The 27064-nt window shown below is 34.6% G+C and overlaps 1 protein-coding gene and 1 pseudogene across 5 annotated transcripts in view; one reads left to right on the forward strand and one right to left on the reverse strand.

Moving 5' to 3' along the window:
- Positions 1-27064, reverse strand: part of RTL4 (retrotransposon Gag like 4) — a 494612-nt gene that overhangs the window by 463336 nt on the left and 4212 nt on the right. The window contains exon 2 of one of the 5 annotated variants that reach the window (XR_012026643.1): positions 22607-22734. The exons of the other annotated variants lie outside the window; for them this stretch is intronic. The gene's annotated coding sequence lies outside the window, so the exon portion shown is untranslated. The remainder of the gene's footprint in view (positions 1-22606; positions 22735-27064) is intronic. 5 annotated transcript variants of the gene reach the window in all.
- Positions 624-774, forward strand: LOC140628921 (U2 spliceosomal RNA; annotated as a pseudogene).

Here is a 27064-nt window from a genome sequence, read left to right on the forward strand (position 1 = left end):
ACATGAAGCAACTTGAAAGACTCAAGACACGAATAGTCAAGGGAAAATAAAATCCAAATTTCAAGGATATCAGGTCTCATTATTGAAGTCCTGCATCTTCACCTGAAATCTCATCTATAAATATGCAATTACTTCTAGACTTACCATGTCTCCTTGAATGGCTCTATCTCAGCCAAAATCAATGTCAGGTTTCCTGTTGTACTCAGAGCTGAAAATAAGCCCCTGGGTGCCATGGAGATTTGAAGTTCTCCCTAAGCTCTTGAGCTTTTACTTAAATGAAAAGCCAATTATCCAAGCAACATTTACCTAAAAACCCGTTTGCTACATTAATTAATTAAAATATGATGCAAGCCCACATACCAATGCCACAGAGACAAGGAGAGGGTTGACTAATTTTTTAAAAAACTCCTTTAAAGCAGAAAACAAAAAGGAAGGATATATATTTTTTTAACTTATGTTTTAACTTAAAACATAAATGTACATTCCTTTCCCAATATATTGTAATTTTTCTTGTATAAAATTCACCCATAAGTGTCATCAATGATTTCTAGTTTTGGTTCTTTCTGCATGGAGTCAAAACTTGTAAAGCATACTGAGTAAGGAATCCTACGTTGTGTGATCTCATCGCTTCTCAGCCTCTTGGCTAAGATCAAGTGTACTATGTTGTGTGATATTATTCTCAATTATTTATAGAGGTCATAATCCCATTTGGCTTGACAGCACCATTTTTAGTGACATGGATTTACTGAATTTTTCCAAATAAGTTTAGTATTCTTTTGTTTTTATTATTAAATGTATCATATAAAAATAACTTATAATGTGTATGTAAAATATAGAGAATAAACATTAAATGAAGATCCACGTACTCACAACCCAATTTAAGAAATATATTATCACAAATAACTTTGAAGGCTCTTGTGTCAAGAACTGTGAAGGGTCTGAGATTTTATCCTACTTGCAAGCTGACAAGTTGGCCTGCCACAGTTTCATGGATGCTGGCAAAAATCAATCTAATTGTTTATCTTTATGCCAATATCATAGTCATGATTACCGTAGCATTATATTAAGACTTGAAAATCAGCTAGTCAAGTCCTCCAAATTTGTTCTTTTTTGAATTTGTTTTGGCTAATTTAGGTTCTTTATATTTCCATGTAAATTTGAGAACCATCTTTTTTAGTCAATTTTTTAAAAAAAGCATACCAACATTTTAATTGAGATTGAGTTAATCTGTAGATAAATTGTGAATAATTAACATTTTAATAATATCAAGTCTTCCTTCTGATTCATGGAAACAATATATCTCACTACTTACTAAGGTCTCCTCTGATTTTTCTCAGTCTTACACATCTTTTCTCAGATTAATCCATAAGTATTTAACATATGCTGAAGCTACTGTTAATAGCATTTTTTCCATGGAAATTTTTAATTTTTGCTAATATATAAAAATACAACAAATGTTTCATTGATGTATAGTTGACATGCAATGTTACAATAGTTTCAGGTGTACAACATAATGATTTAACAATTCTATATGCTATGTTTACCACAAGTGTAGCTACCATCTGTCACCATGCAACACTATTACAATATCATTGACTATATTCCTATGCTATAACTTTCATTCTTATGACTAATTCATTTCATAATTGGAAGCCTGCACTTCCCACTCTCCTTCACCCCTTTTGCCTATCCACCGCCATCCTCTCCTCTGGCAACTGTCAGTTAGTTTTCTGTATTTATGTATCTGTTTCTGATTGTTTTATTTCTTAGATTCTACATATAAGTGCAATCATAAGGTTTTTGTCATTCTCTGTCAGACTTATTTCACTTAGCATAATACTCTCTAGGGCCATCCACGTTGTTTGCAAATCCAAGATCTCATCTTTTTTTAGGCTGATTAATATTCAGATATCATCCATTTATCTATCCATGGATGTTTAGGTTGTTTCCATAACTTGGCTACTGTAAATAATGCTGCAATAAACATATGGAGGTGTACATCTTTTCAAGTTAGTGTTTTTATTTTCTTTGGATAAAAACTCAGTAGTGGAATTATTGGATCACATGGTATTTCTACTTTTAACTTTTTCAGGGATTCTATATTCTATATTGTTCTCACAGTTGTTGCAACCAATTTACATTCCCACCAACAGTGCATGAGGATTACTTTTTCTCCACACCAACACTTGTTATTTCTTGTCTTTTTGATTCTAGCCTTTCTAAAAGGTGTAAGGTAATAATATATCATTGTGGTTTTGATTTGCATTTTCCTGATGATTAGTGATGAACATATTTTCATGAGTCTGTTGGCCATCTGTGTGTTTTCCAATAAAAAAAATGTCTATTGCAGTCTAATCAAGTGGGATTTATTCCAAGGATATGAGGATATTTCAGTATCCACGAATCAATGTGATATATCACATTAACAAAAGGATAAAACAATGATTATCTCAATAGATGTATACAAACCAATTGACAAAATGTAACATTTATTCATGATAAAAACTCTCAACAAAGTGGGTTTAGATGAAACATACCTCAACATAATGAAGGGCATATATGGCAAACACACAGCTAGTAACATACTCATTGGTGAAAAGTTGAAAACTTCTTCTACGATCAGGAACAAGTCAAAGATGGTCACTCTCACCACTTTTATTCAACACCGTACTAGAAGTACTAGCCACAGCAATAAGAAAAGAAAAAGAAATAAAAGGCCCTCAAATTGGTAAGAAAGAAGTAAAATTGTCACTGTTGTAAATGACATGATACTATACACTGAAAATTCTATAGGCTCTAGCAATAAACTACTAGAACTAATACATAAATTCAGTAAAGTGCAGAATAAAAAATTAATATACAGAAATCTGCTCTGTTTTTTATACTCTAATAATGAAGTTGCAGAAAGAGAAATTAAGAAAATAATCTCATTTACAATTTCACCAAAAAGAATAGAATACCTAGGAATAAACTTAACCAAGGAAGTGAAAGACAGACCTGTACTCTGAAAACTGTAGAACATTGATGAAAGAAATTGAAGATGACATAAAAATGGAAATATATATCATGCTCATGGATTGAAATAATTAATACTGTTAAAATGTTCATATCACCTAAACTAATCAACAGATCCAGTACAATCCCCATCAAAAAGCCAATAGTATCTTTCACAGAACTAGAGCAAATAATTCTAAAATTTGTGTAGAATTACAAAAGACCCCAATGCACTCTTGAGAAAGCAGAACAAAGCTGGAGGTTTCATAATCCCAGATTTAAAGATATACTACACAACCATAGTAATTAAAACAATGTGGAAATGGCACAAAAATAGACACATAGATAAATGCAACAGGACTGAGAGCCAGAAACAAACTCATACTTATACTGTCAATTAATCTATGACAAAAGAGGCAAGAATATACAATGGAGAAGACAGTCTCTTCAATAAACAGTGCTGGGAAAACTGGACAGCTGCATGCAAAAGAATAAAAATGAACTACTTTCTTACACTATACACAAAAATAAACTCAAAATGGATTATAGGTTTAAATGTGAGACCCAAAACCACAAAACCTCTTAAAGAAAACATAGGCCATAATCTCTTAGACATTAGCCTTAGCAACATTTTTCTAGATATGTTTCTTCAGGCAAAAGAAACAAAAGGGAAACAAAAATAATTGAGACTATGTCAAAATAAAAAGTTTTTGTACAGAGAAGGAAACCATCAACAAACTTAAAAGGCAGCCTACTGAATAGGAGAAAGTATTTGCAAACAATATATCTGATAAGAGATTAATATTAAAAAAAATAAAGAACTTCTATACAACTCAACACCAAAATATACCAAATCATCTCATTTTTGTATGTTGATCTTCTATCCTGAATCTCTGCTAAATTCACTTAGTTTTAGTAGATTTTTGGTAGATTCCATCAGATTTTCTATATAGAAGATCATAAAGTCTTAAAATCATGACAGTTTTAGTTTTAGTTCTTCCTTTCCTATTCAGATTTCTCTTTCTTGCCTTATAGCAATGGACAGAATTGCCTGCCTACTGTTGAATACAAGTGGTAAAAGATGACTTCCTTCCATTGTTTCATGATATCGGAACACAAACATAGTCTTCACCTTTACTCATAATGTTAGCTGTAGTTTTCTGGCTGGCACACTTTATCAAGTTAAGATTTCTTTCTATTCCTGGTTTGCTATGAATTTTTATCAAAAATGAATTGTGAGTTTTTGTCAAATGCTTTATCTGTGTCTATTATGGTGATCATAATGGTTTTTCTGTTTTCATCTGTTAATTATACTCATCTTTGAGAGTCAGCTTCTCAATTAAAAAAAAAAGGATACCATACTCTGCCTTGTGAACTCTAAGTACTTTTTGCCTCCCCAGACTCTCAGCTTTGACTCCTCTAATTACAGATTTTAGTGGGCTCTGCCTGGATTTCCTCCTCTGTGCCATGGGCTGAATACACTCTTTAGACAGTAATCTAAGGCTCACCTTATTTTTTTCCTGTTTCTCAGGTACTATCACCCTTTCTTCAACAATACCCAATGTCTTGAAAATTATTGTTTAACATGATTTGTCCAGGGTTTTTTTTAGCTGTTTTAGGCAGAAGGGCAAATCAAGTTCCTATTATTCTATCTTGGTTCCGAGCAGAACTCTCTGAGTATTGAATTTTGTCAAATGCTTTTGCACTGTCTATTTGAGAGGAATCTATGATTTCCCTCCTAAGGTCTATTAATGTTGTGAACTATATTGCTTGATATTCAAATAGGAAATCAACCTTTCAGTACAGGGATAAAATTAAACCATGAGTTAGTATCCTTTTTGTATATTGCTAGATTCTATTTGCTAATATTTTGTTAGGGATTTTTGTTCATGAAGGATATTGGCCTATAGTTTCCTTGTCTTTTATTTTTTTGATCTTCATATGGGGGAAATTCTGGCCTCATAAAATGTGCCGTGAAATGTTTTCCCTTCCTTTATTTTCTAAATGATTTTGTGTACAGTTGATATTTTTCTTAAATATTTGGTAGAATTTACCAGTCAAGCCATCTGGGATTGGTGTTTCCATTGTGCAGAGGTTTTTAATTTTAAATTCAATTTTAAAAATTGATGTAAAAGAATTTAGATTTTCTATGTCTTCTGCAGTCAGTTTTCATCCACTGAATTTTAAAGTTTAGTTACAGTAGTTCTTTTTATTTCTAGAAACTCTATTTCATTACAATTCAAATCTGCTGGTTTATTTTTATACTTTCTTGTTCTCTAGAAATATTTTAATTTTATCTCTTGTTTTTTAAAACATAGAAGACATATTTTATAAACAATTTAAAGGAATAATTTGTGTCTCATAAATCCAACATCTGAAGCCCTTTGGGGATACTACTGATTTTTTTGTTGTTGTTGTTTCTGCTGGTGCTCATTCATGGTGCCTTGAAACATTTTATGCATAGTAATTTTGATAGTGGGCTACTCATTATTCTTGGAAAATTATTTTGGGACATTCTTTTTACTTTTTAATTGAGGTAAAATTCACATAAGAGTAATCATCTTGAAGTGAACAATTCAGTGATATTCAGTACATTCACAATATTATATTATCACCATATTTACCTAGTTCTTAAATATTTCTGTCAACCCAACTAATCTGTTTTCAGTATTAATGGATTTATTTATCCTGGACATTTCACATTAATAGAATCATATAATATGTTGTCTTTGGTGTCTGGGATCTTTCACTTAGCATGTCTTCAAGCTTCATCCATGTTTCAAAATGTACAGTATTAATTTTTATGAGTGAATAATATTCAATTGTGTGGATGTACCATAATTTGCTCACCTACTTATTCATTATTCAGTATTTGGATTGTTTCTATCTTTTGGCTATTGTAAATAGTGCTGCTATGAACATCCAGGTACAATATTTGTTTAAATATCAGTGTTTAATTATCTTGGGTATATAACTAAGGGTTGGAATATCTGGGTTGTTTGGTAATTATATGTTTAACTATTGAGTCACCTTCAATAGTTTATATTTTTCTAGAAGTCCATTTCATCTAATTTTTAACAGTATTAGCATGAAGTGCTTTACAATATTCTTATTAATATCTGCTATAAGTCCCTTATTTTATTCCTAATATTGTTCATTCAACTTGGTTTTCACAGAAATAACAATTTTACTTTTGTAGTCATGTTCCATTGATTGTCATAATATTAAAATTAAATTATGGAATTACAATAACAAGTTCAATTGGTTTAAACAGGTTTGGAAACAAATATAACCCCATCTTGTCTCTTATAACAATCAGTTGGTGGCAGTAAGACTATTCTGACTTAACAGAGAGGAGTTTATCAGCTGCAAGCATTTAGTAGCTCCTGGGCATTAGTCAATAGGTTTTACAGAGGGATTGGAATGTAGAGATAAAATTTTTAGCGTATATCAAATTTTCTGTATGCAGGATGAAAAGAGCTATGTTTCAATTTACTGAAAGCATTTTAAAAATTTGAGTATAGTTGACAATGTTATATTAGTTTCAAGTGTGTAATAGAGATTCAACAAGTTATATATTATGCTATATTCAACCACAAGTATTGCTACCAAATACACTTTCAACCCCTATGATCAGGTGTGCAGTGTTTTTCATGTTCTCCAGTAATATAGTATTTTTGGCAGGTTTTTGTTTTTTTCAGAAAAAGAGAAACTGGTACATTTGAAGGCTTATCTTATATATTAATGAGTTTCCAAATTCTAAAAAACCCTAGGTTTTATATACCCATGTGCAAATTCTTGACCTATGTAATGAAGATTTTTCTAATAAAAAAATAATTCATGCACCTACATGAAATAACCTTCTATTTTTATGGCCATGCCGTTAAAAATTGTATTTTGTATTTTCTTATTCCAGTATAATTAACATATAATGTTATATTAGTTTCATGTGTAGAGTATAGTAATTCTACAATTCTATACATTACTCAGTGCTCATCACAATTTGTGTACTCTTAACACTCTTTACCTATTTCACCCATCCCCCATCTACCTCCCTTCTGGCAACCACCAGTTTGTTCTCTGTATTTAAGAGTCTTTTTTTGTTTGTCTCTTTTTTCTTTCTTTATTTGCTTTCTTTCTTAAAGTTCACATATGAGTAAAATCATATGGTACTTGTCTTTCTCTCACTGATTTATTTCATTTAGCATTGTTGCCTCTAGATACATCTATGTTGTTGCAAATGGCAAGATTTCATTTTTATGGCTGAATAATATTCCATATTTGTGTGTGTGTGTGTGTGTGTGTGTGTGTGTGTGAAAGAGAGAGAGAGAGAGAGAGATCTATTTATTTATCTACAGATGAACACTTAGGTTGCTTCCATATCTAAGCTATAGTAAATAATGCTGCAATAAACATAAGAGGTGCACATATCTTTTTAAATTAGTGTTTTTGTTTTCTTTGGCAAGGAAAATCAAAGCTAAATTAAACTATTAGTACTATACTATACTAAAATAAAAAGATTTTTTATACTAAAACAAAAAGATTTTTTAGTGAAGGAAACCATCAACAAAACAGAAAGACAACGCACTAAGTGGAAGAAGACATTTGCAAACGATGTATCTAATAAAGTGTTAATATCCAAAGTGTATAAAGGACTTATACAACTCAACACCAAAAAAAAACATCCAGTTAAAAATATGTCATGACCATTTTGAAAAGAAATCCAAAATTTTGCTTTTGGTTTGGCCCCAAATGGGGTCTAATAACAGTAACCCTAAAACTGAAGTTAACTATATCATGGGCTTTCTATATACATAATCCAAGAAAGCTGACTTAATTAGCAGTAAGGAGAAATGCTGTGAAAACATGTTAACTCGTCATTTTTTAAAAAGATTTTATTTATTTATTCATGAGAGACACACACAGAGAGAGAAGGCAGAGACACAGGCACGGGGAGAGGCAGGCTCCATGCAGGGAGCCCAATGTGGGACTCGATCCCAGGATCCCAGGATCATGACCTGAGCTGAAGGCAGACGCTCAACCGCTGACCCACCCAGGTGCCTTAACACATCATCATCTTTAAAGAGATATAAACTACATCAGAGGCTGACCAATAACAATTGCAACATAATAAGAAATATATATTTGGTCAATGCCCTCTCTTTCTGAAACAGAGCTCCTAAAACTCTCATAATTTCCTGAGTGACAAGCATGCCAGGAGCACTGTTATCTCTAATATTTGGTCTTTCACCATGGTTCCTGACACAGAATTCCTTAACTCTTATAATTTCCTGGATGATGGAGGTGATAGGAGCAACTAACACAGATCTCCTAAATCCCTTGGAATTTTAAGGGTCATAGGAAACACCAACTTAGTGTTCAGAGTTGGAAAATTGGTTGGTGTGAGGGAAAAAAAGCCATATATTTGGTATCAGAAGTGTTGTGAGTAGATAAACAGTTTTCCTTTAACATGAAAGGTAGCAAGTATTGTAAATAACCAACATATGAACATTATTACACATTAGACTGAATAACATAGTTCTTTGAGCTTAAAGCTGGCATAAGAGACCACAGATTTTATCATCCGGGCTCTCAAGATTTCTCTACAATCCTTTCTCTGTTTGGCAAACTTTCCCATTCCAAACAACTGATGTTTTAAGTTTGCACAAACTTCTCCAGGCCTTTTACCCCATCATAATCAGATTCAACAGAATGTCTTGCTGACTTTATCGGGAGGGGGGGGGGAAGTACCACTAAGTGTGAAATCCATCAGATCTCCTGCCTTAATACTCTAATAGTTCTAATAATAGCAACAATTTTTTCCTCCTTTCATATTTCAGAGGTCAATGTCTCCCCACATAAATTCAAGGCTGTCTTGGCCAAAGCTAACACATCCTTTCCAAGACTTACACATTTTCACATTCAATGCCAGGTCTTTCACATATCTACACTTTCATTATTGCTCCTGTAATTATGACAATGGCCTCTATCTCTATATTAGAATGCACTTCTTTCCATATTCGCCAGAACTCCATCAATGGTCTCTTGTCTCTCCTGTATGCCCTGTCTCCCATTATTTTCTTTAATAAAATGGATCAATTGGTTGCTAATTTCATTGAACATCAATAATTCTGTATACTAAAAAAATGGAAAACAGAAAAAAATATATATATATATTTAAAGATACCCATAATCTCACCACCCAGAAATAGGTATTCTTAATATCTTGATATCTATCCTTTTCCTCTCCATTTCCATACATAAAAATATATGCATATTTTTTATGGTAGCCAGCCTCCAAGATGGTCCCCAGTGATTTCCCTCCTGGTATTCACACCCTTGTATAGTTCTCTCCCACATTGCAACAGGGTTTGTTTGTAGGTCAAATATCAGATGACAGAAGTAATAGTATGACATTTCTGAGATAAAGATAAAGAAGACTGTGATTTTTTTTGTTTGTCTCTGTCTCTTGCTCTTTCACTCACTCTGTCTCTTGCTCTGTCACTCACTCTAGGAGAAGCCAGCTGCCATGTCATAGAAACACTCTGGCAGCTATTTTTTGTCCATACGATAAGGAAAAGAAGCCTCTGGCCAATAGCTGTGGAGGAACTGAGAGGTCAACAACCATGTGAGTGAATTTGGAAGTGGATTCTCTAACTCAATCAAACCTTGATATGACCATAACCCTAGCCAACAACTTGTCAGCAAATATGTGAGGGACTCTGAATGAGAGCCACTCAGGTAGGCCAATCCTATATTCTTGACCCTCAAAAACTATATGATATAATAAATATTTGTTGTTTGAAGCTGTTAAGTTTTAGTATAATTTGCTATGCAGCAATAGATAATTATTACCATAGTGTTCAGGAACCAGCTTCTTTCAAGAATATATTTCCATGTACAGAAATCTGTTGCATTTCTATACACTAATAATGAAGCAACAGAAAGAAAATTAAGAAAGCAATCCCATTTACAAATGCACCAAAAAATAAAAATACCTCAGAATAAACTTAACCAAGGAGATAAAAGACTTCTAGTCTGAAAACTACAAAACACTGATGAAAGAAATTGAAGACAACACAAATGGGAAGATTGGGAAGATATTCCATGCTCATGAACTAGGAGAAAAAATACTGTTACAATTTCCATACTACCCAAAACTATCTATAGATTTAATGCAATCCCTATCAAAATACCAACAGAATTTTTTACAGAACAAGAACAAATGATCCTAAAAGTTGGATGGAACCACAAAAGTCACTGAATAGCCAAAACAATCTTGGAGGGGGGGGACAATCAAAGCTAAAGGTATCACAATTCCAGATTTCACATTATACTACAAAATTGTAGCAATCAAAACGATATGGTACTGGCACAAAAATAAACACACATATCAATGGAACAGGGTGTATAGTCCAGAAACAAACTCACAATTATATGGTCAATTAACCTTTTACAAAAGAGGCAAGAAAATGCAGTGGGAAAAAAGACAGTCTCTTCAACAAATGGTGTTGGGAAACTTGTCAACTACATGCACAAGAATGAAAATGGACTACTTTCTTAAACCATACACAAAAATAAACTCAAAATGAATTAAGGACCTAAATATGAGATCTGAAACCATAAAAATCCTAAAAGACAGCACAGGTAATAATTTCTGACATCACTCATATCAACATTTTTCTAGATATGTCTCCTGAGACAAAGGAAAAGAGCAAAATAAAGTATTGAGACTACATCAAAGTGAAAAAAACTTCTACACAGCAAAGCAAGCAATCAACAAAACTGAAAGACAACCTACTGAATAGGAGAAGATATTTTTAATTGACATATCTGATAAAGAGTTAGTATCCAAAATATACGAAGAACTGATAGAACTCAACACCCAAAAACCAAATAATCCAGTTTAAAAATGGGAAGAAGACATGAATAGACATTTCTCCAAGGAAGACATCCAGATGGCCAACAGACACATGAAAAGATGGTCAGCATCACTCATCATCAGGGAAATGCAAATCAAAACAAAATGAGGTATCACCTCACACCTGTCAAAATCATAAGAAAGAACAAGTGTTAGTGAGGATGTGGAGAAAAAGGAACACTTGCACTTTTGGTGGAAGCAAACTGATGCAGCCACTCTGGAAATTAGTATGAAGGATCCTCAAAAAATAAAAAATAGAACTACCCTATGGTCCAGTAATCATACTACTGGGTATTTAACCAAAGAATACAAAAACACTAATTCAAAAAGATATATGCAAGGTTGCTGGGTGGCTCAGTCAGTTAAGCAACTCCCTTCGGCTCAGGTCATGGTTCCAGGGTCCTAGGATGGAGCCCCATGTCAGGCTCCCTGCTCAGTGGGGAGTTTGCTTCTCTCTCTCACCCTCCTGCCCACTCATGCATGCTCTCTCTCTCTCTCTCTCTCTGAAATAAATAAATAAAATCTTTTTTTAAAATGATATAAACATCCCTATGCTTATAGCAGCCTTATTTACAATAACCAAATTATGGAAGCAACCCAAGTGTCCATCAGTAGATGAATGGATAAGGAAGATATATATACACGATGGAATATTACTCAGCTGTAAAAAAATAATGAAATCTTGCCATTTGCAAAAACATGGATGGAGCTAGAGAGAATAATGTTAAGTGAAATAAGCCACAGTCAGAGAAAGACAAATACCATATGACCTCACTAATGTAAAGTTTAAAAAACAAAACAAACGAACAAAGGGAAATAGAGAGAGAGATAAAGAAACATACTCTTAACTATAGAGAGCAAACTGATGGTTACCAAAGGGGAGGGGTGAGGGGTGAAATAGGTGATGATGATTAAAGTGTACAGTTATCATGATGAGTATTGTGCTCACTTTGGCAGCACATATACTATCATGATGAATACTGAGTAATGTATAGAATTGCTGAATCACTGTATTCTATACCTGAAACTAATATAACACTGTATGTTAACACTGGAATTAAAATTAAAAACTTAACGAAAATATAAAAACAAAATAAAACAATGAAGAATATAATTCTATACATGATAATCCCACAGCTAACATCATATTCAATGGTGAAAAGCTGAAAGCTTATTATCTAAGATCAGGAACAAGACAAGAATGCTCAGGCTCACCACTCCTATTCAACATAGTTTTGGAAGTCCTAGCTAGAACAAGTAGACAAGAAATAGAAATAAAAGGCATCTAAATTAGAGAGAACAGTTAAATTGTCTCTATTTGGCTATTTTCAAATGACATAATCTCATATATAGAAAAACCTAAGGATTCCATTAAAAAAACTGTTAAAACTAATAAGTAAAGTCAGTAATAACCCAGGATACAAAATTAGTGTACAAAATGTAATTACATTTCCATATACTAACAAGGAACTATCAAAAAAAATAAGAAAACAATCCCATTTACAATGGCATCAAAAAAACACTTAGGAAAAAATTTAACCAAGGAAGTAAAAGATCTATACACCAAAAGTTATAAGACATTAATGAAAAAAAATTGAAGACACAAATAAAAGGAAAGCTATCCCATGTTCTTGGATTGGAAGAATTAATACTGTGAAAATGTCCATACTGCTTAAAGCTATAACCAGATTCAATGCAATCCCCATCAAAATTTCAATGGCATTTTTTCACAGAAAAAAAAAAAAACTCTAAAATTTGTATGGAATCACAAAAGATCCCAAATAGCCGATGCAATCTTGAGAAAGAAGAAAGCTGGAAGAGTCTTCACATTTCCTTGTTTCAAGTTATATTACAAAGGTATAGTAATAAAAACAGTATTGTACTAACACAAAAACAGACACAGACCAATGGGACAGAATAGAGAGCCCAGAAATAAACCCAGATATATATGATCAGCTAATCTTTGATAAGAATACATAGTGGGGGAAAGGACAGTCTCTTTAATAAATGGTGCTAGGAAAACTGGATATCCACAAAGAAAAGAATGAAATTTTACTCTTACCTTACACTATACACAAAGACTAACTTGACATGGATTAAAGACAGAACTCTAAGACCCAAAACCATAAAACTCCTACAAGAAAACATAAGGGAAAAGCTCCTTAACATTGGTCTTAACAATGATTTTGTCATTGGTGGGAATGTAAATTGGTACAGTCATGGAAAACAGTATGGATGTTCCTTTAAAATTTAAAAACAATCTCACTTCTGGATGTGTATCCAAAAGATATGAAGTCAATATCTCAAAGATAAAGCCACCCTCCCATGCTCATTGTTGCATTATTCACAATAGCTAAGATATGGAAACCACTTAAGTGTCAATGGATGAATGGATAAAGAAAATGTGACATGCATATACACAATGCAATTTTACTCAGCCATAAAAAGAAGAAAGCCCTGCCATTTGCAAAAACCTGAATGAACTTGGAGCTATTATGCTAAGTAAAATAAGCCAGAAACAAAAAGACAAATACTGCATGATCTTAGTTATATGTAGAATCTAAAAAAGTAAATCTCATAAAACCAGAGAGTAGAACACTGGTTGCCAGAGGTTGTGGGGGGATGGTGAGGGAGGGAGAGATAATGGTCAAAGCACACAAACTCTCAGTTATAAGATGAATAAGTTCTAGGTGTCTAATATATACCATGGTGATTATTATTATTTTATTGTATACTTAAAATTTCTTGAGAGTAGATTTTAAATGTTCTTCCTCCCACACAAAAAATGGTAACTATATGAAGTGATGGATGTGTTAATTCACTCAATTATAATAATATATATGAAATCAAAATCATCACGTTGTACAACTTAAAAATTCATGTTGCACAACCTAAATATATATAATTTTTATTTGTCAATCATACCTTAGTAAAGCTGGGAAATATTAAAAAGCATATTTCTGGGTCTATAACTATGAGTTCTATATTATTATATTATTGTTTGTGTTATATTTTATTTTAAATATAAACCATAATTTGCCCAGTTGATCCCCTACTATTTCACACTTAGGTTGCTTCCAGATTACAAACAATATTATGAGTATAATTGATGTATATATATATTAAATATTGTAGATTTATAGCATTATTTCCTTGGAATAAATTATTGAAAGTAGAACTGCTCATTTAAAGTCAATAAATGTCCTAACTCTGGGAAACGAACTAGGGGTGATAGAAAGGGAGTGGGCGGGGGGTGGGGGTGACTGGGTGACGGGCACTGAGGGGGGCACTTGATGGGATGAGCACTGGGTGTTATTCTATATGTTGGCAAATTGAACACCAATAAAAAATAAATTTGTGTTTAACCTTTCAAAATACATGGTCAAATTGCCTCCCACCAGTACTTTTTTCAATGTTTGAAAGAACTCACCTATAAAACTCTATGTGGTATTATTTGTTTGTTTTTATTTTGTTTGGTTTGTGGTTTAAAAAAGTATTATATTATTTGACAATATTTGTCATAGTTACTTTCTACCTTTCTTGGGTCAATTTGTGTAATTTTCCTCAGGATTTTAAATGTGTGACATTCTCTCTCTCTACTATATCTACACTATGTCTGAGAGGATGTTAAGTGTATGATATAGACCCCAGACTCTGAAATCAATCTATCTAGGTTTGAATACTTTCACTTGGGCAAATTACTTATACCCTCAATATTTTCATTTGTAAAACAGCACCTGCTTCAACATCTTCACCACGTGTTGTATGGATGCAATTAATAAATATATGCACAAGTGTAGAACGCTTAGAATAGTCCCTATAATATATTTAGTCCTCAATTTTTAAGCCAAGACATTATATTCATTTCCTGGGGCTGCCATTACAGAGTACCACAAACTGGATGGCTTGAAACAACTGAAATTTATTCTCTCAAAGCTTTGGAAGCCAGAGTCTGAAATCAATTTTCTATACGGTGCTTCTCTCTCCAAAGTTTCTAGGGGTAGAATCCTTCCTTGCTTCTTCCAGCTCCTGGGGGCTCCTGACATTCCTTGGCTTGTGTCAGTGTAACTCAAATCTCTGCCTCCATCTTCACATGGCCTTTTTCCCCGTGTCTCTGTTTTTCTGTCTGTCCACCAAACACTGTGTGTATCATTCTGTCTGCCCCCGCTTTTGGTGTGCTCACCAATCATTGGATTTAGGGTTTATGCTTATCCAGTATGACTTCACTTTAATTACATCGGCAAAGACCCTATTTTCAGTAAGGTCACACTCTGACATTCTAAATGAACATGAATTCAACCACTACATTACATTTCTAATGTTGTGCTTCCTTTTTCCTTATTCCTCTTGTATTCTTGATTACTTTCGCCGGGAGGTTGTTTTTGTTTTTTAAGATTTTATTTACTTATTCATGAGACACAGAGAGAGAATGAGAGAGAGAGAGGCAGAGACACAGGCAGAGGGAGAAGCAGGCTCCATGCAGGGAACCTGATGTGGGACTCGATCCCGGGACTCCAGGATCACGCCCTGGGCTGAAGGCAGACACTTAACTGCTGAGCCACCCAGGCATCCCTCCCCAGGGATTTTTCAACTTACATGTCATTTCACAGTCTGACTCTTATACTCACTTATCAGTTTTTCTGGGTTTCTATTTTCTCATTTCTTCTTTCATAATTACACATGCCTTCCTAATTTTCTTTTGCCTTTTCTAGCTTTGTGATTTATTTTTCTCCCTTTGACAAAAAAAAAATATGTGAATTTTTCTTGGAATAAAGCATTGGGAGTGTTCTCTAATTTGTTAATATGTTGTATTCATCATTATTATATTAATAATATGCAACTGAAGTTTTCATCTTTGACCCCAAATTAATTAATTAATTAATTAGTTTATTTATTTATTTATATTTTTTAAAAGATTTTTATTTTTTTTTTATTTATTTTATTTTATTTTATTTTTTTTTTATTGGTGTTCAATTTACTAACATACAGAATAACACCCAGTGCCCGTCACCCATTCACTCCCACCCCCCCCTCCTCCCCTTCTACCACCCCTAGTTCGTTTCCCAGAGTTAGCAGTCTTTACGTTCTGTCTCCCTTTCTGATATTTCCCACACGACATGGCCAACATGCATATGAGAAAATGCTCTGCATCACTTGCCATCAGGGAAATACAAATAAAAAGATTTTTAAAGATTTTATTTGAAAGAGAGAGAGCACAAGCACAAGCTAGGTGGGGGAGGCAGAGGGAGAAGCAGACACCCCACTGACCAAGGAGCCGGATGTAGGGCTTGTTCCCAGGACCCTGGGATCATGATCTGAGCTGAAGGCAGATGCTTAACCAACTGAGCTACCCGGGCACCCCTCCAAAACCTATTATAGGAAGTTTCCTAAATGTTCTGCCTGCTTTGATTTTGTTTATTAATTTCTTGTGGGTTTTAATAATTAGGCACATTGACTTGTGATTAGAGAATGTGAGATTATGACCTAAATCAGCTCTGCTTTTTGTAACATATTAAAGTTTCTTCTGTGGTCTTTTTAATATGAAAACATTATTGTAGAAGTTTCATGAACATTGAGTAAAAGTATGTGTTCTGTGTGGTACACAAAGTTGTAGATATAGACATAGGTATAAAGTCAAACTTATTATGTTATTGAATTTGCTAGTTCTCCTTTTTCTATTTGATCTAAGACATTTATAATTCAGGTGCTGCTACTTGTCAACCCAACAATCATTCTTTTATTTCTTCATCATTGCATTGCATTGAGCATATTGTCACCTAAATAAAAGGCCACATTTCCCAGCCTCCCCTGCTGCTCCCACCTGACTCATTTCTGTCTACTGTGATGTAAGTGATATATGTGTGACAGGGGCAGCTCCTCTTCTTCCTTTCTCCTACATGGAATGATAGCTGTTCAAGCAACCATTTTGGACTATAAGGCAATACACGAATGATGGAAGAACAGCAAGACATAAGGCCCTGGAATATCTATAACCAGAATTCTTTCCATGAGGGAGAAATAAGCCTTTACCCAGCTTAAGCCCTTGCTATTTTAAGTTTTTCCTTACATGCAGTCAAAAGTAATTCTAATTAATACAAGTAGGTTAGTGTCTTCCACTAAGATCACAATTTTGTCAATTATTCCTTGTAATAGTCTTTGTTTTATAAACTGTCATGCTACACTAATTGGTGCATAGAAGTTCATGACTCACGTTTAATGTAGACTTTAGCTTTTGTCAATAAAAAATGCTCTTTTTTCCCAACTAATACTTTATGCCTTGCTTTTTAAATTCATTTGATATTAATTTTATTTTTTTATTTTTTCACAATATCCATTTCTAACTTTTCCCATTTAAACTTCAAACTGGGGATCCCTGGGTGGCGCAGCGGTTTGGCGCCTGCCTTTGGCCCAGGGCGCGATCCTGGAGACCCGGGATCGAATCCCACATCGGGCTCCCGGTGCATGGAGCCTGCTTCTCCCTCTGCCTGTGTCTCTGCCTCTCTCTCTCTCTGTAACTATCATAAATAAATAAAAATTAAAAAATATTTAAAAAATAAATAAATAAACTTCAAACTGATGTAATCTTGTTTCTGTTCCCACCACTGCACTGAAATTGCTCTTGCTAAGGTCCCTTTATTGCTGAATTCCCTTTTTCTGTTATCAATCTTCACTATACTTTATCTTTCTAGAACATTTCATACTTGTTTTTTAAGATACTATGTTTTGTTTAGTTTGCTTTGTTTTTGGTTTTCTTTCTGAAACCCAGAGCCAGATTTCTGACTACCTGGCTTAATCTTCCACAACTATCTCAAAACTGAATTCATCTTATTCCCATTTAAGCCTGTTTCCTTCAGTATACCTCATTCTGGTTAATATCTACACACCCAACCTTAGCATGATCCTTCACTCTTCTTTGGGCCTTCCTGTGTATTTCCAATTAGTTACCAAATCTTGTCAATCTTACTCAAAATTTTCTAGTCACTAGTATTCATAGCATTTCCATGCTTTCTATCATAGCTATTGCTTTCATTTAGATGTGCATTGTCCCTTTCTTGGACTATTGCAACAGTTCCAGGGCCCCATTCACCTCTAGTCTCTCCTTCATCCTCCATAAAGCTACTAATCCCATTCTTTGAAAAATAAAACCAAAAATATTTTATTACATATCCACCTTGCTTTGAAAACAACTCTGTTGATTTTCCGCTGCCAGACTCCTTAGTATGATGTACAAATTCCTTGGCAATCTGACACACTCCCTCTTCCACTTCATCTCCTACCACACCTTCCCCACACACTTCCTATGCTCCAACAATAGTAGAGTTCTCACATGACTAGAAAATTTACTTTTAGCCTATGCTTTTATGGCTTCATATTTTTGTACATGTTGTTCTCTCTGCATAGAATATCTTGCCTCTATTCTTTCTTCAGTACACTCTCATTAACCTTTCAATCCCCAGTTAAAATATCACCTACTCTGTGAAGCTTTCCCAGACTCCCACAGAGTTAGTAACTCGTCATTCTTTCTCCTCCATATGTATCCCACCATGTTGACCACACCACTGATATAGTACTAATCATGTTCTGATTATCTTTTGCAGTGTCTATTATATCCCTTCCACAGATCTAAAGCTTTTTGAAACCAGGAACTATCTTATTCAAATCTAGGATCTAGCACAATGTCTGACTTAAAAAAGGAACCCATAGCCAGGGCCAGAATGAAGAAGATTCCTGGTCCTCACAACACCTACACCTTCCCAGCTCACTACTGCCTAAAATTTTACAATTCCACCCCTGACTTAATACCTAAAATTCTACCTTTCCACCTCTGACTTAAGACACTCGCTACTGTGAAAATATGTCTCTAGGATGGGCCAGAAGTACTCATAGTCATTTTACCAGACCTTTTCCAAAGAATACATTTAGAGGGGTATAAAAAGTGTATTTTCAGCACCAGATACTTATTGGGGAAATGGAAGAAAACAGATAACATACTTTGTTGGCAGAAACTTTTTCTTTCCTGTGTCATCTTGGTAGATGAAAATGAAGTAACTAACGCTTTAAAAATAAACAATCATGATTCTTTTGGTTGAATACACTGTTACGTATTCCCTTCTCTCTTTCCTCTCCTGGAAATTCCATAGGGCCAAGGATCTTTGTTTTGTTTACTGATATATCCCAATTAATAATTATTTGAAATGAATGAATGAGTGTGTATGAGACTAGGGGAAAGGATGGCTGTATTATTTGGATTTAGAGTTCCTACCCTCCTCTAACTATTAAAGAAGTCATAACCCACTGAGTCTGTTATATAACCTTTACCATTAAGGCATACCTCGATTCTAAGGCCTCTTCCACACCTGAGTTTGTGATTCCATTAGAATCATCTAATATTGGCATACCTGGGTAGAATGGGCAGAACTAGAGAAAAAATACTTCCTCTGTACATACATTAAAATGTCAAATCATGATGACATCCTCCAATTGTACCCTCTAAGACTACTATGGATTTATAAGGATATTAACTGCCTCTAATAGAGGATCTTCCTGGGAATGGCTTTACCCTCTTATCTCCCCATTCTGCATACTGTTTTTCTATGCAGTGTGAGGCTCTTCTACTATGGGGATGGCTGGTTGGTTTGTAGTTACCAAATAGGAAAATTTTATTTGTAATGGTTACACCACACTGTTTAATGTGGCTTCAAAGGCACTGATGAAGCTCCTCTCAGGTCACTCTGCTTATAAGTCTAATGACCATCATTACCAAAACAACTTTGAGGATACATCTGATATATTCCCCATCAGACTCTTGCTAAACAAAGTGAACTTCAGAAAACATGGCCTCTCTGCTGATGACCTGGCTGAGTCTGAGGACCTCACTGCTGATATACTCAGCATAGGCTTGGGTTGCAGGTGACAGGAATAAAACAACTCAAGCTAACAAATGGTATGTCTATGGTTGGTTGAGAGCTTATATCTGAAAATAATCAGAGATGGGTACCCAACCTTATATAAAGGATATTACATAAGAATATAACTATGGGCCAGATGATGTTCTAAATATTCATCAGCAATTACCTTATTTGATCTCTTAACAAACCTATGAGGTCGGTAACATCATCATACACACCTTACAGATAAAAAAACTGAGGCACAGAGATTAAGTAACTTCACAATCATCACTTCTCTGTGATAGGATCAGAATTTAAGCTCAGCCAGTCTGGCTCCAGATTCCATATAAACCCTGCTACTTTAAAGCTCATACCATTCAGCTAAATAGCCTTCTAACATTCTTGTTATAAACCAACTTCCCAGTCACTTTATCACCACCACCCCCATCCTCTGCCATTCACTGAAAATTTTGTTCTCTCTCTTTTTTAAAGGATTTTATTTATTTATTTGAGACAGAGTCAGCACAAGAGGGGATGATAGCAGAGGGAGAGGGAGAAGCAGGCTCCACACTCCAAATCTCTCTATTATTCTGCTGTGTGCACTCTATTGAGCAGGGAGCCCAATGTGAGGATTGAACCCAGGACCCTGAGATCATGACCTGACCCAAAGATAGATGCTTAACTTACTGAGCCACCCAGGCACCCCAATTTTAGGCTCTCAACTTCATCTAAACACTAACTCCTACCATCACCTTTAGTGACATCCATGGCTGTATAGATGATCCTACCGACACCCTGATCCTTCAGTTCTATTTCCAATTATCTTCTCCTCCTTCAGTGTACCTCAGCCATCTACTTTCAGAGCCACACCCTCAACTTTGTCAGACCAGAACCTGATCCTTCTCTAAAAGTAATTTCTGACCTCATTCTCTTACCACAAATCTCTCTATTCTTCTGCTGTGTGTACTCTATTGTTTTCAAGACAATGAAGTTCTCGAACCTTACTAGGGCCACCTGTTCATTGAGCCCTCTATTTTAACCCTATCCATAGCCTCCACTTGCTTCACTTCTCTCTATATTGAGCTTGGATTCAATGATCCATCACACCTCCAGCTCTTTGGATCCACTGTACTATCACACCCACCTAGCAAAATCCTGGATAAGTTAACCATCTCCTTTTTCTGCATCTGCACTCAGTCTGCTGAGCAGTGTTAGAAGAACCACCAAACTGCTCTCAATACTGCGTGGTGGTTCTAATTTACTCACTTAACTGGGTCTCCCATTCTCAAAATTATTTTCTATACTCTCCTTAAACCTCCAAACCCTTAAACGTTGAGCCCTCCTTCTCAGTAAATGGTCTCATTTCCTAGTAATCCACAGAAAATATAAAAAGGCAGAAGAAAACTGCCCCACCTTTGTATTATGAAAACTACAAACTTATCTTAAGGCACACTGGTTCTTTTCTCCTTCATTTATGTTACAGTAGAAAAGATGTTCCTCTCCTCTCTAAGGCTAATTCTGTACCATTTGGGGACTCCACTATATTATCTCCTTTCTCCTTCCCTCCTGTTTAATTGGTTTCTTCTGTCATGATTTAAACATCTCAAAGGCTCTTCCACCTTAAAAATAAAGAAACCCAACTTCACTTGACTCCATATGCCCCACCGACTAGTCCCTCCTTTCATTTCCTTTTCTCTGCCAATTCTCTTGAATTCCCTCTTGAAATATTTGTCCCTTGGCCACCATCCTCAACTGTTGTTGGAATATCAAACTATTCTGATTTTTCTCCTATATCTCTAGTATGATCAGTCTCTTTTGTGGCCTTTACTTCACTGCATAATCTGTAAACGTTGGAGGACTACACAGTTTAGCCCTCTGCCCTCTTCTATTTATACTCTCTCCCTAGGTATATTGAATCACATGACTTTAGATACTATCCATATGCTGACAACTTCCGAATCTTGTCACCAACCTTGATTATCTCTTTGGAACTCCAGACCAACTCTTTATATTACCTAATATCTCTCCTTGGATGTCTCACAGGCATCATAATCTCTTCCTATCCTACCTGAACCCATATTCTTCCTCTCAAATATGCATAGCTGTCAGTTTCCCCATTTCAGTAAAATGGTATCACTATTCACCTACTTGCTCAAGCCAGAAACTTGGAAATTGTCTTTGTCACATTCCTCTTCCTTATTCACCACAGTCAATTCATCACTAAGTCTTATTGATTATATTTCTTAACTATCTCATTATTCTGTCCTCTTCTCTACAACCTGTGACTGCCTTATTCTAGGCCACCATTACTTCTTTCCTATATTATTTCAGCACCCTCTTAGCTAATCCTCCTGCCTCTAGTGTTCTTCTCTAACCCATTCTTTTTAAGCAGAGAGATCCTTTTAACATGGATCGCTGGTCATGTAACTCTCCTTCTTCATGGACTTTTCATTTTTCTTAGAATAAACTTTAAAGTCTCTAGCATGGCAAATCCTCACATGATGTTACATAATTGCATAATCCAGCCCATGACTATTCCAGCCACTTTTTTTCTTGGACTCTATATAACAGCTGCTTTTACTTTCTTTCACTTCCTAGAACATATCATGTTTTTTTCCCAGGAATCCTCACATACTACTATCTTTGTCTGGAAATTTTCCCTCAAATCCAAGTGACAAGAAGGAATTGCCAATAGATATTAATGACTTTATGAATGTGGAGGCCTAAGGGAGAGGGAAGAATCCAAGATAAACTTATGTCTGGAGGACTGAAATAATAAAATTCCTGATTATATTTTACTTACCAAATAAAATAGGTTTTCTGGAGAAAGTAGTCCATTTCAGAACAACTGAGTTTAAACCGATGGTTGAATATTTAAGTGGATAGGTATGGCTGTAATAGGTAAAGACCAGAGAAGCTGATTTGCAATGCCTATGAGAGAAGATGAGGAAGTAAGTATGGAGGGAAGTGAAGGTTTTCTATTTCATACTTATTGCATAAATGTATGAAGAATAGATCATTAGCTTTCCCATACTGGTCCTTTACCACACAGAATCCCAAAGCAGAAGGGGAAACCAAACACAAAATAAGTTATAAATGGAGGAATTAGAAAACAAAAGAGATACATGGAAAAAGAATAGCAACATGGCAATAGTAAGTTCTTCCTTATCAGTAATTACTTTAAATGTGAATGGATTAAAGTCTCTAATTAAAAGACAGAAATTAGCAGAATGGATTTAACAAAAAAATATAATCCAAAAAATATATATAATCCAAGTATATCCTGTCTTTAAAAGACTCACTTTAGAGCCAAAAATACAAATAGGTGGAAAGTGAAAGAATGAAACGATATCCTATGCAAATGGCTACCAAAAGAAAGCTGAGGTGACTATACTAATAGCAGACAAAATAGGCTTTAAGTCAAAAATTATTAGAAGGGCCAAAGAAAAATACTATATACTGATAAAGGGTCAACTCATCAAGAAGATCTAACGATATAAACATATATACACCAAACAACAGAAACCCAAAATGCATGATTCAAGATTTAAGGGAGAAATAGTTTTAAAATAATAGTTGGAGACTTAAATACTCCACTTTCAATAATGGATAGAACAATGGGACAAAAAAATGAAAAGGAAATAGAAGATTGAATAATACTATAAACCAACTAGATACAAAAGATATAAGCAGAATACTCTACCCAATAAATTTTTAACCTACAAAATAGATCTCAGTAAATTTTAAAATATTGAAATCACATAAAGTATATTTACCAACCACAATAGAATGAAGCTAGAAATAGAAATCAATAACACAAGGAAAACAGGAAATCTCACAAACATAGAATTTAAACAGCAAACTCTCAAACAACAAAAGTATCAAAGAAGAAATCACAAGAGAAAATGTAAGAATAAAAATGAAAATACAACACACCAAATCCTTTTTTTTAAAGAGTTTGTTTGAGAGAGGGCAAAGGGAGAGAGAAAGGGAGAGAGAGCATGAACAGTGGTGAAAGGCAGAGAGAGAGAGGGACAAGCAGGCTCTCCACTGAGCAGGGAGCCTGATGCAGGGCTCAATCCCAGGACCCTGGGATCATGACCTGAACTGAAGGCAGACACTTAACTGACTGAGCCACCCAGGTGCTCCCAACACATCAAATCTTATGTGATATAATGAAGGCAGTGCTCCAAGGGACATTTATATTGCAAACACCTATGTTAAAAAAAGAACTCTAATCAACAATGTAACTTTACACTTTAAGCAACTAAAATAAAAGGAACAAATTAAAACCAAAGTTAGCAGAAGGAAGGAAATAATAAAAATTAGAGAAGAGATAAACCAGAGAATAGAAAAAAAAATAGAGGAAATCAACAAAGTAAAGATTATTTCTTTAAAAACATCAAAAATTAACAATATTATAGATTGATTAAGAATAAAGGGAAGACTCAAATTACCAAAATAAGAAATTAAAGAAGGGACATTTTACTATCAATCTTACAAAAATAAAATGGGTAGTTGTATACAAAGAATGAATAAGAAAAGAAAAAAGTAAAAAGTTGTATACAAAGCAATTAGAGAACTGAAAATAAAATGGAAACATTTCTAGAAATTAAAGCTATCAAAACAGAAGAATAAATATAAATTGTGAACAAATCTTTAAAAAGCAAAATTATTGAATCAGTTATCAAAAAACATCCTATAATCAAAAATGTTCCAAAGAAAAGCTCAGTACCAAATGGCTTCACTGGTGAATTCTATCAATATTCAAAGAATAATTAAAACTATTCATCGTTAAACTCTTCCAAAAGATAGGAGAGAATACTTACTAAATCATGCTATGAGGCCAGCATTATTCTGATACCAAAGCCAGACCAAGACATTACAAGAAGACAAAGCTACAGACCAATATCCTTTATGAATACAGAGCAAAACGTCCTCAATAATATACTATAAACTGAATCTAGCAGCATAAAAAAAGGATTATATACCATAACTAAGTAGGAGTTAGCCCAAGAATGTAAGGTTGGTCCAAGAAAATCAATGTAATATACCACATTAATAGAATGAAGGAAAAACTACATGATCATCTCCACTTTTTAATGAAAAAAGGAGCATGTGACAAAACTCAACATCTTTTCATGATAAAAACACTAAAAAATTAGGAATAGAACGCAATTTTGTCTACCTGATAAAGGGCATTTACAAAATACCTACAGATAAGTTTATACTCAATTATCAAAAAAATTGAAAGCTTTCCCTCTAAAATCAGAAATAAGTGAAAAATGTTCATTTTTTTCACTTCCATTCTACATTGGACCAAAAGTTTTAGCCAAGGAAACTAGGCAAGAAAAAGAAATAAAAGGCAACCAAATTGGGATGGAAGAAGTAAAACTATCTCTAGAGAAAACATCCTGAAGAATAAACAAAACAACTATTATAGCTAATGGACAAACTAGACAAAGTCTCAGCTTATACAAGATGAACATGCATAAATCACTTGTATCTATACATTAGGAATAAACAATCCATAAAGAAAATTAGGGAAACAATTTAATTTTTCAATATCATCAAAAATACTTAGGAATAAACTTAACCAAAAATGTATAGGCTTGCATACTGAAAACTATAAAACTATACAACATTCCTGAAAGAAATTAAAGAAAACCTAAATAAGTGGGAAGACACCGTGTGTCATAGTTTGGAAGACAATATTGTTAAGATGGAAATACTCTTGGGATGCCTAGGTGACTCAGTGGATGAGCATCTGCCTTTAGCTCAGGGTGTGATCCCAGGGTCCCAGGATCGAGTCCCACGTTGGGCTCCCCATGGGGAGTCTGCTTCTCCCTCTGCCTATGTCTCTGCCTCTCTCTCTCTGTGTGTGTCTCTCATGAAGAAATAAATTGTTTTAAATCTCTTTTTTAAAAAAAGATGGAAATCCTCTTCAAAGTGATCTACAGATTCAGTGTAAACACAACTAAAATCTTAATGGCCTTTTTTGGTGAAATGAAAAGGCTGATCCTCAAATTTATATGGAGTTGGGAGACCCTGGCTATGCAGATCAATCTTGAGACAAAAGAACAATGTTAGAAGAATCACATTTCCTTATTTTAAAACTCAATACGAAGCTACAGCAATCAAAAGAGTGTGGTACTGGAACACGGATAGACAAATTAGACCAATTGGGGTAGAATCAAGGGTCCAGGAGCAGCTGGGTGGCTCAGTCGGTTAAGCAGCCAACTCTTGATTTCAGCTCACGTCATGATCTCAGAGTCCTGGGATGGAGCCTCAAGTCAGGTTCTGTGTTCAGGGAGGAGTCTGCCTGAGGATTCTCCTTTCTCTCCTTCTTCCTCTAACCCTCCCCCACTTCTGCACATGTGCGTTTGCTCTCTTTCTCTCTCAAATAAAGAAATAAATCTTTAAAAAAAAGAATTGCAGGTCCAGAAATAAACCCATATATCATCTATGGGCAAAATGATTTTGGATAAGGTGTCAAGACCATCTACAGGGGAATGAATAGTTTTTTCAGCAAGTGATGCTGGGACCAGATAGCCAGATGCAAAAAAAAAAAAAAAAATGAAAGTGGATCCCTATCTCACATCATGAGCAAAAATCAACTCAAGATGAATCAAAGACCTAAACATAAGAACTAAAAGCAAAAAATGTTCATGAGAAAACACCAAACTTATCAAAATAATAACTTTTTTCTTTTTTTTTTTTACAACTAAGAAAACATGGAGCTGGAATTAAAACCAAAGTCTGTTGACTCCAAAGCTTACATTCTCTAATATAACCCACTCTCCAAGAGCCTTCCATAGCTAGCCCCTCATTACTCTGTCCATAATGATCTGTGTCATTGATAAAGAATAAAGCATAGCTCACCAGATACTCCTTCATACCCACCAATGCTCCAGAGAAAAATACTCGAATTAAAATTTTCATTTTTGTAGCACACCCTCCAGGAAAAAAAATTGCCTATTCTTGAAAAGGCGGGAGAAGCCACCTTTCTCAGTCCTACCCTGGCCTCCAGAGATTTACAAAGCCTGACCTGCAACTGGGGTGATTTTCAGGGGCCTCAGAAAGTCTTTATGTAAAAGGAATACCTGTACCCTCATGCTTTCACTTTCCTTACTAAAAGTAGATAGAGGCTTTATTTTTGGACAATTGGGGAAAAAAAGAAAGGCTTTAGACAGCTATTTGTGAGAGAGAGAATATGCTGGTATTTTGATTAGGGTAGATCATATCATTCCATGAGGGCAGA

This window comes from Canis lupus, chromosome X (genome assembly GCF_048164855.1).
Source record: "Canis lupus baileyi chromosome X, mCanLup2.hap1, whole genome shotgun sequence".
NCBI lineage: Eukaryota > Metazoa > Chordata > Mammalia > Carnivora > Canidae > Canis > Canis lupus.